A 12,752-nucleotide genomic window follows, 5' to 3' on the forward strand; every position below is an offset into this window, starting at 1 on the left:
AAGACACGTCCCAATACCCCTATAGAATTACTAACCACTGGATAGAGTAGGGACTGTCTAGGATGTCCCTGAGGGAGAATAGTTGGAAAAGGCGAACAGCATATGGGTCTTAATTTCCAACAGAAGTCAGAACTTAGAGCAAGTACAGGGTTCTGAACAGTCAGGCTTCTGACTCGAGCTACAGGTTGGGTTTCATCAGCATTCATTTGGAAGTTTAGGTTGAAGGAATGTATGATGGCTAATGGCTTCATATAGGTATTAATGAGAGCAGAGAGTGATGAACCTTGAAGGACACCACAGTCAAAGTTGGTGTGGTAAGATAGAAAAGTACCCAGATTGATTTGCTGAGAATGCCCTAAAAGGAATGACTTTAGCTAGGTGCATGCTGGGCTGCTGTTTATGAACCAGTTGCAAAGAAGCATGAGGCAGTTTAACTGGTTGACAGTGTCAAAGGCTAATGAGGGGTTCAAGAGTATGGGGCTGACCAGCTTGGCCTGAAACAATTTCTAGACGGTGTTCCCTGATATTAAGGAGGGCTGCCTCTGTGCCATGAGATGGTTGGGATCCTGATTGGGAGTCCAGGAGTTCTTCTTTTTTTATTTATTTTTAAGCTGAAAAGGTGACTAGTTTCTCCATGATTTCATCAATTCCTGTGAGTTTTTAAAAAAGGAGCAGTAGTGTCATGCAAAGAATTCTGGAGAATGGGGGCAACTATGGCATGATTCAGTTTCGATGGGAAGGTGCCTTGATCAAAGGACGTGAAGAGAGACTGTGGGGAAGGTGCTTGGCTAGAAGAATGAAGATACCAGCCATATAGGAGTCTGTAGGGAAATGAAAATAGCCCCCTGTCTTAATAGCCTTTAATATTGAATAAGCCTGAAGAAGGCCACATTTGTCATATTGGGATGTAGAGTAGGTAGGGGAACGAATGTTCCACTCACCTGGTTCCTACAGGGGCGTCGATCGGACCTGGACAGCTGCGGTCACCACCAACGTGATGCGTAGAGAAGAGATGACAGTCTGGACGGGCCCGCCTAATCTTGTCTGCTGGACTCGTAGAAGTATTCTCCTGCAAGTGGAGAAAGGGATTTAGCCACCCGTGGACTTTAGTGATGGACCCCCCAACTGTTCTCGTTCTCCCCACTAATCACCTCCGATATCTCCTCTTGGTAACCTCACCTTATGTTTTTAAATGATGAGCTCTCCATCCTGCATGGCATGCAGGGGCGCGTAGATACCAGTTACTTCACTGGTTTGAAGGTACTGGAGGAGTTCCGGAGGAATATTGACTCCAGTGTCTAAAGTTCAAAGGGTTAAATATGTCCAATGTTCACTCTTGTTCCATTCCCTCGTTAGGTTGCAGCTGGGTCCAAAAGAATATTGCCTGGAGGCAGCTGATGGCATTCAGGTAAGAGTCTGTATTACCAAACACTGTCCGGTAAAAGTTGCATGAGTTTAACTTGCTGTTTTCTCTCCCTTTATAGGTGCGGCATGGAAAGATGCAGTGAATTAAAGGATAATACCTCCGGTGGTAAAGCAGGTAAGCCTATGGTGGCAAAGAGATTGTCTTTGTCGGTTTTCTCGGCTCACCTTGTTATTCCTTTTGTTTTCCACCCAGGTGCTGGGTTTCAACGAAGAAAATGATGGAGGCAGCGCCGAGTTGAAAGATGCGGTGGACTAGTGAGTATAACACGGCGCTGCTGCTGGCGAAGCGACGCGTGCTGAAATAATGTCCTTTCCAGGCTCTGAGATGTGCTGGGTCGGGAATCAGGTAAGGAATCAAATAATGTCAGTGATCTAACCTCTTCTCCTTTCTTTTCCTTTTGTCTAGGAGCTCCGGATTCGAGGCGGGTGTGGCAGAAGACTGGATGCTGACTTGCAGACACGGTGAACGTTACGCTGCTGGATGCAGAATAACACGAAGCATGAGCTGCTGTTCGGGCGTGGTTTAAATAGCCTGCAAAATAGTCCCAGGTAAGAAGTTCCCCAGAACCACACCCGAGTAAAAAATAGTCCCTGTAATAAAATAGTCCCATCCAGGCCTCACGTTGGCTTGGACTCATTTGCAGCATGGTCTGCATAAGGTAAGTAAGGTCTATGAGCCTGGCGCCAAGGCGCCAGGACTGAATCCAAACAGCCCCCAGCCGGGGCTGTTGGGGTTTTAATGAGTATCTGGATGCCTGCTCCCGGGGATGATGGACTCGATCCGGATGCCCGGGGGTAGGCATCATGACAACGAAAAGAAAGTTAGAGGGTGGAATGGAGGATGTTTTCACTCGAAGAGTCTATATCTTGGAGAGAAATCCTGAAGTTGATTGTAGACGTTTTGTTAGGGAACAAAGGAGCGTAAAGCAGATCAGGATTGATGCGGTTCAGGTAGATTTTAAATAGGGTTGCAATGTTTTTGTCATTATCAATGGCATGGGAAAAGAAAGTGTTTTGCTTTGGCGATGGTTCATTTGAAGCCACTTGGCTGTATACTACAAATGTTTTTGTCTGCTAAGAATGGAGTTGTCTTCAATCATTCAAGACTTCGCCATTCATCTCATGAAACTATGTTAATCTGGTATTTATATTTGTGTGGAACCAAGTGGTTGAAAGTTGTAGAGAGCGTTGATATGCATTTGTCAAGCATTGCTTTGCCTTTTTGGGCTTGAGGGAGAACAAGTCCGAGGTAATGCTGTCGGAGGCAGTGATGGTAGAGAATGGTATGTCTGGAGGAGGGGGGGCCAGGAGAGTTTTGGGAAGGAGATGTAGAAGGTTAGGAGGTCGTGATTCCAAACCAAAGAAAGAGTCCCGAGGGTCCAACCTTGGTGGTGGCCTGCAGAGAAGTCCAGTGCTCGAGTCCATGTCACCGGAAGCCATCCTGTCGTCCGTGCTGCAGCTGTAGTATCGAAGAACTGAAAGGCGGCCAACCGCAGAATACCAAAACCCGACACCTACTTCTGTCACTGCACCTGTCTCCACCAGAGGTCGTTGACGAAGACCAAAGGACTCCCCCTCACCTCCCAAGCCTTGTCTAGGTCCACAGTGAGTTGCAGCTTCGCGGGACATCCACAGCCGGCATAGCAACCCAACAAATGTGACCACTGCGGCAGACCTTCACTGCTACCTTTCCGACAGTGCTTGGTTCCCTTCTCCTGTTCGACTGCAATAATCCTGTGACTTCTTCTTTCCGGGGGGAGGGGGGTCCATCTTCATGAGGCATTGTCAAGTAAATTTGAGAGACTCCACCACTTCGCCTTCCAAGGCACCCAAGGTACTGTGACGAGGAAGAAGGACTTCCTCCCCCAGGGTACATCCAAGAGTCCCAGATTTGTCCTGGGACTGGCTCTCCTGTTGCTTCCCAGGTGTTTTAGAGTGGTGGGATATGTAGAAACAAAAGGAGGCAATTAATGAACACATAAGGACTGGGCATTGGGCCTCTTTAGGAGTATGGCGGTAAGGCAACAAAGGCGCCGGTATGGCTACCGGCACATTGCTACCGTACCGCCATACTAGGACTTCTGCTTGCGGGTGCCCTTGGAGCCACCTGTTCTGACCAGTACTGGCCGTACTGGCACCCGCGAGCAGAACATGATGGTAGCAACTGTACCGTTATAAACGGTACTGCTGCTACCATCCTCCACATTCCCATTGAGCCCTAAGGGGGCTCAGGCTCAAACGGGAATGGGGACGTGTCGGCTCCGGCACCCACACAAGGGGAATTACCAGGTCTGCCGAGGTCAAAATGGCCCGGTGATTCCCTTTTCGCGGGTGCCGGAGCCGGATGCGAGTTTGGGGTAGCCTTGCCGGTAAAATGAGGCCCATTGACTTGAAAGCAAAGTATATGCTTTTTAATAACTTGTGAACAAACCAAAGGAAGGTATACACATGAGTTTCAATTATGTCATCATCAATCCCTAGGGTTGGTCTCAACCAAATAGACCTCCAATACACCACCAATTTTAGATGTATAAACAAATGTCCTCAATTTTATTACAGAACTAATAGCTTTTTGTTACCTACACACAATAGCATGAAACACATACAAATTCATTCATAAACCTGAAATTACAGTGCAAAAAATGTAGACAGTTATACAAAATTGCACAAAAACATAATTTCCAGTATCACGGAGACCTGTTTGAAACTAGTGTGGAATTACTGAACACCATTTTCACGCTGGGAGGTCTATTTTTGTTCGGGACTAACCCTAGGGATTGATGAGCAAATAATAATTAACCCCCACGACTATACCTTCCTCTCGTTTGTTCAGTACATATTTTTGCCAAAAAGTAGGAAGGCAGTTTACCCCCCCCCCCTGGTAGGACCAGCCGATGCAAGATTGGTATTTTAATAACAGTTACTAGTTGTGTTAAGGATTTCAATCAGGCGGCACACACCTTGGTCTCTGCCTAGTATGCAGCGCACAACTGAAATGCTTATCTTTTTAATATGATGTAGATTCAATATTGAGGTGGTACACGACTCGTATCACATCCCCTTTTCAAATACACCGGGTCACAATGGACCATGAACCAGGCTGGTTGGCAAAATAAAATATTTATTTATTTATTTTAAAATTCAAAAGAAATCATACACTTTTTAATATGGGGCAGCAATCACCAATGGGGTGATAATTACAATGAGCATGTGAACCATGCACTGGGTTTACTTTTCTAGTGGGACATATACACAGCACAGCAAAATAGGAGGACTTTTTGATTTAGGACAGATAGCACCCAAGTTAGAATTTCCCCCTGCAATGTTCCCTCAACCCACAAATAATCCATTCTGAGTGGATAAACGGAAGCAGCATGTAATCAGGAATGAGAAATAGGAAACATAATCTAAATCTGACCTTCCCTCCCCAAATAAGATTTTAAACCCCTTGCAATGTTATGAAATGGCACTTGGAAATGGACAAATAAATAATGAATGTGTTAAAAACCTTGAAGCAAATATAATTGCTCACTAAAGCAACAATCCAAAGACACTTAACAATCGCAAAGAATGGTTTACGAAAAACATACAGTTCGAAAATGAGTGGAAAGTTTAAAACAGATTGCAGCAAAATGACACATTGGAAACTTTGCAATTCCCGCCTGCAATCACCCAAATGGGTTTTAATAAAAATGGGTGAAATACACTGATTTGGAGTGACGTAAATTGGATGAGTTATACAAGATATACAAAGGTGTGCTTTGAGTAACACGGAGCAGTGAAAAAGGAAAGGAAATCAGTTGTGACGAGAACAGTTTTACTTTACACTTGAGTATTCAGGCTAAACCACCAAAGATGGACACAGTAAGCTCCAGGGTTAATTCGCGAGTTCAACCCTATCACCCCGCCGCCCAACCCTGGCGGAACCAGTCCGATCACTCGAAATAGGACTAATGGCTTAGGATTACGCAAGACAAAATTACTAAAGAGATGGCGCTAGCACTAGAAATCAAGGGCAGGGTTGCAAGAATGATTCTGACAGTTTGAACAAGTTAGCAGGTTAAGGATAGGATGACTTGGAGAGTGGGATAAGTACAAATGCAAGTTAGGCTATGGGTTTCTACAGGGAGGTGAAATACTCACAGTCCACTTTTAGTTTGAGATTTTTTGACAGTCAATGGTTCTGGTCACTACACGGCAGGGCGCCTGGCAAACAGCTGGGCAGTTCTGGTCACCGGATGGCACTTCTGAACTGGCAATTCTGGTCACTGGATACTTAAGGTCAGCTGGATGGCAGGTTTGCCGCAAGCATGCAGTTAGTGATATCAGGATGCTTCCCAAAAACACCACAGCTTTCCCCTTTTTAATGGGAGATTAGTGGGTTTTCAGATTTGAGGCCTTGCTGGGAATAGGATCAACACTGCATGGGTTTTGCATTGGGCCCTGGAGTAGGGTCAGCAATGCTTTGGCCTTGTAGTTGGGATGGATGGAACAGGAACGCAGCGCAGGAACGTCAGGAAAAGTGTGCGTCTAGAGTCTTGTCAGGAACTCTTATTTATAATACATAGTGACATCATCCAAGTATATTACTGGGGCAGGCTTAACTAAACACGCCTAACAGGATTGGACAAAGTTGATAGTCTCCGCCTCGCTCTCAGCTCATTGGATTTCAGAAAAATGATGCCAGATTTATGATGTGAGTTTTACAATGTCCAAAAACCTCCCACAGTTGCTTTAACTAAAATCCGATTTTGCCATAAACATACATTTATACAATTGCAATCAAATTATATACACAGGTTACATGTTTTGTGCAGCACATTGCAGTCCAACCCTCCAGTCCGTGAGACCTTTTTTCACCCTTCTACTCATTTTTTTTGCACTTTTCAGTGGGATTTATATTACTCAAAATTCTATAACTTTATTCATGGGTGTGAATTATCATAAGGGATGTATGTACAAAAATGTGCATTTGCAACATGGATGCTTTTCTGGTAAACCACCATACTTTGCCCTTTCTGTCCCCGAGGTGTCAATGAATTCTACCAAGTCTTAAAAGAAAGCCCAAAAAAATCACTTTTATGATATGATATGATAGTTAATTTATATAGCGCCTATACACAATGTGTTTCAAGGCAAGGGAAGGGAACAAGGGAAAATACAATGACATTCTTACGGGCCATGAACAGTAAGGATGTGAAATTAACTATCGTATTCGGCCTGACGACATTTCAGATAGTGCAAGAGCTAAGACATAGATAAGGAAGGGAGGAGGGGAGTGGAAAGGAAATGGAAACAGACAGGCGACTACCATACTAGGCCTGATGACATTTCTGGTAGAGCCGGAGAAAAGCAAAAGGTGAGGGAGAGGGGTGCAGAAAGGGAGGGGAGGAACAAAACAAGCGACTATCGTACTAGGCCTGACAACATTTCAGATAGTGCTGGATGAGGGGTGGGGGTGACAGTAAGGGGAGGTTGGAGGAGACAGACGAGGTTGCTATCATACTAGGTCCAGAGACAATTCTGATAGAGTAAGTGCATAGAAGAAGGTAAGGGGAGGAGATAGGAGAAGGGAGAGGAGGGGAGAACAGAGAGTTAGCAGTCAAAAAAGAGTGGAGAAGCAAGAGGGGAGAGCCAATACAATTGCAGAAGTCGGTAGAAGCACATCATGTTGCAAGCCCGGATACAAGATGAAGACGGGAACAGCATGATTCAAGGCCACCATGAGTACGACATGTAAAGGAAGTCCAGCACGAGAGTTGATAAAGGGTGACGCACCGTGAATCAATGAAGTCCATAAAAGTCAAATCCAGCATTGGCCACAAGACGGTGATGGTGAAACACTGCAAACATTCTACATTTCTTACAAGTCTTGCTGCAGAGATAAAAGTCTTTAAAGGTTGTTTTTAAAAATAGCCTTTGGAAACAAATGGCAGTCCTTTGTCAGTGGATCATTTTTTTTCCTTCCTTCAACTACTACCAACTGTCATTTCCTTCAAAGCAAGGTGGGGGTTTCTCAGCTTGATTGAAGGTTTTATTGCCCTTTCACACTTCAAACTTCCTGGCGCCCAGCCTAGATTCTTTCCCACCCTGTAATTATCAGTGGGGCGTTAGTCTCTGCTGAGAGTTTATGATGTTGCTCCCTTCCTAGGGGGAAGTTTCAGGCTCTGCCATCTGGAATCACCGGTTTTGAGAGCTTGCAAATTCAGCCGATGTGTTTTAAAATCTTTATTTTTTTATCTTGGGTCCTGAATTGAAACAAACCTGTGAAATAAAATAGCCTGTGTGTATTATCAGCAAATACACAATCCCTTTACATTGCTCAATAAGGCAAGCTTTCATTCAACAATTTCCTTTTTAAACGGGCCATTTATTTTTCTTCAGTTTGTAAAAAGCCCATTTTTACATGTGCGGTGAAAACCATTTCTTTCTTTAAATTCGGTTTGGCAGCTTCATCAGATTCCCACACTGTCTTTGCAGCCATAATCATTTTCTTGAAAGCAGGAATTTTGTCTGAAGTACAGATATATTGAAACTGACCTAACTGTCACGATGCCCGCTCCCGGGGAGCCGGCTCAGGCCCTGCGTCCCCGAAAGCGGACATCAAGTCCCTGGGGAAGGTCCCAGCAACCCCTTATAGGGGCCCTTTGGACAGCGTCCTGGCGCCTATGGCACCAGGCTCATAGAAAACGTCAGTCCTGGCGCCATAGGCGCCAGGCTCATTATGAAAGTGTTTGGGTGCACTTACCTGATGCAGACCATGCTGCAGAACCCCGGCCTCCTTGAGGCCTGAAAGGAACTACTTTACCTGTGGGACTCATTTACCACCCGGGCGTGGTCGGGGAAGGATACATACCTGATTGGAGGAAGGACACATTCTAGGAACTTCTTCCAACGCTATTTAAACCACACCCGATCAGCCACACGTGCTTCGCGTTGTTCTGCATCTAGCAGCTGGACGCTCACCGTGTCTGCGCCTGCATCTTGACTTCTGCCACACCTGCCAGCATCCTGAATCACCTGCAAAGGAAGGGAACAAGAGAACAGAAGAAGGAAAAGGCCTCACCTGCTAAATCTGCATCCCAGAGACATTTCGCCGACAATCCTGAAAAGGAAGACATTTATTTTTAAAAGCACATTGCATCGATCGCTGCAGCGCCGCATTCTATTCACCTTTACAGGGCGCCTGCATGTTCAGCAGCGACCATCCGGATTCGCAGTCGCGCCCCCGCGCCTAGGGAGAAAAAGACCAGAACAAAGGTGAGAGAAAGAAGGGAAAAGGGAAGCTAAAACTCCATGTCAAGACTTACCTGTTGGGTCATTCCCTTTTCATTTCGGGTCCGCGCCGCATCCAGGCATTTTCGGACCCCAGCCCCTAAGGGGAAAAAGACAGCATCGTTAATGAGTGAATGAAAAGACATTACCAAAACACTCATTAAAGACTTACCTGATTTCCACAAGGATTTCACCGCTCACCTCGGGTCGGTGCCTGTTCCCCGGCATTCCGTACCCCGGCCCCTATGGGGAAAAAGACACTAGCATTAGAACATTAATGCATGGACACAAGGGGAACCACTTATAGAAAAACTTACCTGGAAGCCAAGCAAGTTTGGTTCTCACCCATCCGAAAATCCAGTGACGTAACTGGATACCAACGCGCCCCTGCATCAGAAACAGGATGGAGAGCTCGTCCTTCCAGACCCTAAGGTGAGACGCTACAGGGAAGCACAGGAGGGTGAGGGGTAAGTGGGAGGCCGATTGCATTACCCCGCAGACAGTTAACCCCCTATTCTCACCTACAGAAGGATACTTCTGCGAGTCAGACAAGCCAGATCTGGGGCCCGGTCCAGTCCGTCTTCCGAACCCTGCGCATCACCTTAGAAGAGGTCACAGCAGCGCGAACCAGGCCAGCGCCCCCGTAGGAGTCAGGTGAGCGTTACACTAACTCAGACAATTGGAGTCTCTTTGAACTGCTGAGCTTTGGATACTCTTGGAAAGAAATAAAAACGTTTTCCAGTGGAGTTCCTTGTTGATTTCTCTGAGTTGGTTTGACAGGGCCTGTCATTCAGGAATTATGCCTGGTTTTGCTGAGGCACAATGAAATATCATGGGCATGGCAGGCTCTTTTTAATCACAGTAGTTTAAGACAGAACAGATGGAATTTGCGTCAAAGCAGCATTTTTAAAGGGTGACAAAGTTTCATTTTGAAGGGGAATTTGGGGTTTTCAGCAAAGCAGTGCTGCCTTTTGATTTTATTCCATTTATATATTTCAGAACACACTTGCACGCTCCTTCAGTGTGTCCCCTTGTTCCATCCTGCCTGATGTGTGTTTGGCAGGAAGGTTTTTTTTTTTTTTAGTTTCAAAACACTGTTTTGAGGCCATTGTGCTCACAGGTGCCAACAGTCATATTGCTGTTTCATACAGACGGGTAGCTTGGTTATGTGTTGAAATACTGTTGAGTGGGTCAATATATCCCACAGTTGGTATAACTGTGGTACCACGTATAACTGTATATATTGTGTTAACTATTTGAGTAGAGTTTCATAATACAAAGGGAATCTTATTTGTATATATCCACATAACTTTTATGTTAGTTAATAAAAGAATTAGGGTTGCACCCAACATATTGTGTGGACATTCCTTTGTGTGGTTTGGGGGACTCGCAGTACCTATGAACCATCCTGCATCACATCCCTTCAGTCTCAGCCTTGGTTGCTCCACACGTTTACCAATTGAGAGCCTTTGCTGGGTTGCCTATGTGCCCCTAACCCAACCTTTTAGTGGTTATTAGTACAGATACCCACTCCAGTGTTTACACTCATCTCCAAAAATGCCCCACTTGGAGGATAGCTAGTACACCTTTAAGTTCTGCGTTCCCTCAGCTTCAGATTGTTGTCCTGTACAGTAAGGGGACAGGGGAGCATCAGGTGGAGCTTACACAGAGCTGCGCTGCGCCCCATGGTAGCAGAAATGTTTCAGAGGATCAGCTTCCCTGTGATTCGAATATTATAGATGACGAATCCACGGGAGGAACATCCATTAGAAAGAACATTACAGATACGGAAGTATTTTGTTCTTTTTGCTTAGTGTCACAAGAATGGTCCTGGAAATCCTTGAACTGTCAGACTTCTGTGGTTCTTAACTTTTTTGTATTTATTTGGGCCCAGCAAGTCATTTATATTGGCACTGTGATGGAGTACCTTGCTGGTATTTCGTCTTTGAGGACCCCTAAAAAAAGTTTTTTTTTTTGTTTTTCATCCCAACTTTTCTGCAGAGATTAGCTAACCAGTTTCCACAATGCCAGTTTATTGTTACTGTTTGGTAATTTAACCTTAGTTTACATTTTTACTCTAACAGTTGTGTTTTAGTCTTTGCATTTGTGCCTCTTTCCGTTGCTTAGCCTTTAGGTGATTTTCCTGGTTGCCATTACTTCCACTCGAAATGATGGAAACTAGTCTCTCTTTTATACCTCCTACCTTGTCTTCTTGAAGGAGAAACTGATTGTGAAGAATAGGTTGACCTTAATGAGGTTTTGATGGATTTACACTTTTACCAGAACATTCATTGCCATGTCTCCACCAAATCCATCTGGGTGGAGGAGCGGTTTCACTGTCTGGACTCCACATGGGTTCTCGACTATTATGCATCTCGGACAAGGGAAAACAGAAAAGATGTCCAGCTGTTTGGTGGTTTTGCTGGAGCTTGAGCTAGCAGGGCCTGTGCTAATCAGACCACTGTCCAGTTGGACTGTCCTCTATATTTGGATTGTTAACATCTGATTGGGAAATAATTAGCTGTTGGTCTCGATGCCCATTCAGCCTGACGTGTGACATCTGTCAGGCAGCTATACGGTCAAACGTGTTCAGAGATACAAAGCAATGTTACCTTGATTCCTCATAAGGTAAGGACTCTTTGTTTGTAAGGTCCTCCAGAGTTTCCTGGTGGGGATTTCTCAATCTCTTCCCTCCAGCTTCTATTCTGCTTTGGAAGTCTTTCTAAGATGAGGCTCTATGGGAGTAAGTAATCAATTGGACAAACAAATTATTTATCTTTGGTAAAACAAATTCTGATAGATTAGTTCTTCCTCCCACTGATTACTCATTACCCTCCCATCATTCCCCTAATGCGAAATGTTTCTAGTTTCTTGCTTTTCTGCGGTTTCTGTGTGTAGACAGAAATGGATGTAATTGAGGTCATGGGGCGCGTCCGGCTCCATTTACACCACCCATGATGTCACATCTGCAGTCAGTGGCACCAACAACACCAATAAAGCTGAATTGCACACCCTGGTGACTGAAAATGTTTCTCAAGCCACACTCAAGACGAATATGATGCAGCCCTTCGTTATCTGTGCCTCCTTCCCCGGGTCTCCCACTCTCCCTGTTACCTTTGGTGTAATAGGGCTGCATCAATGGGTCAACACTCAACTTCTTAAGTTCTCTATAGTTTGTCAGGGTGGCCCTTTTGCTCGCTCCTTCCCCTTGCTTTGACACGCTTCAATGGCCTCCTTTTGGTATGGGTTCGGTGTCGGAATGATTTTGGACTCCGTCTCCTTCCCCACCACCACGCCTCTGCTGCGACTCGCTCCTGGAACCTCCTTTAGGCAGGTAGGCTCTCTGTTGTTTGAGGTAGCCTGGGCACTCCCCAGCAACGGCTTTCCTTTAGCCTCAGCTGAGCATCCCTTTTAGTATCATTCGCATGCTTGCAGACTTCCTCTGGTCTGCGTTGTCTATAGTGTGACTCGGGCACTTCCTTCTCGCGGTTCGCCTCTGTGAGCTGTAGCTTCTCCTCCTAGGTTCCCAGCTTCTCCTGTCCAGCTGGTTCGAATCTCCTAGGTCTCTCTCTGGTTCTCTGGATCCTCCTCTTTTGATATTGATGTAATGGGGCTTCACCAGGTTCTCACAGTAATCCTTTTTTTTGTTTTGGAGGTATTCATTATACCTTCTGAGTTTCTTCGTCCCATTACCTGACAGGTAACTTACTCTTCATCATCCTTGGGGTTTTACTCGTCTCACTATTTGGCCAGTGTTTATCTTCTGCATCGACATAACAGTAGCATATGTAAGAGGAGTCTGGTTTTCTGTCAACATGTATGGATTGATCAGACTTTAGCATGAGATGAACAAGTGCAATGGGAGTCATTGCCACCAGTTGGGGAGTCTCTCCCTGTGAGGTTACGCTTGCCGCCACCCCTACGGGGAATGTTGCCTAGAAGGCACACCTCCCTAGACTCACAAGGAAAAACTCACGCCTGGGGAGAAGTGACTGAATCCTGCAATTTGTCAAACTATCCTTCTGTCTTTTATGTTAGTCAAAGGGAATTAT

The 12,752-nt window shown here is 45.3% G+C and overlaps 1 protein-coding gene across 1 annotated transcript in view; it reads left to right on the plus strand.

Annotated features, from left to right (window-relative positions):
• The window catches only part of HSD17B4 (hydroxysteroid 17-beta dehydrogenase 4), a 1,724,715-nt gene that overhangs the window by 596,339 nt on the left and 1,115,624 nt on the right, over positions 1-12,752 (plus strand). The window lies entirely within an intron of this gene.

The sequence above is a fragment of the Ambystoma mexicanum genome, chromosome 6p (assembly GCF_040938575.1).
Source record: "Ambystoma mexicanum isolate Mex_15411 chromosome 6p, UKY_AmexF1_1, whole genome shotgun sequence".
In the NCBI taxonomy this organism is placed as follows: domain Eukaryota; kingdom Metazoa; phylum Chordata; class Amphibia; order Caudata; family Ambystomatidae; genus Ambystoma; species Ambystoma mexicanum.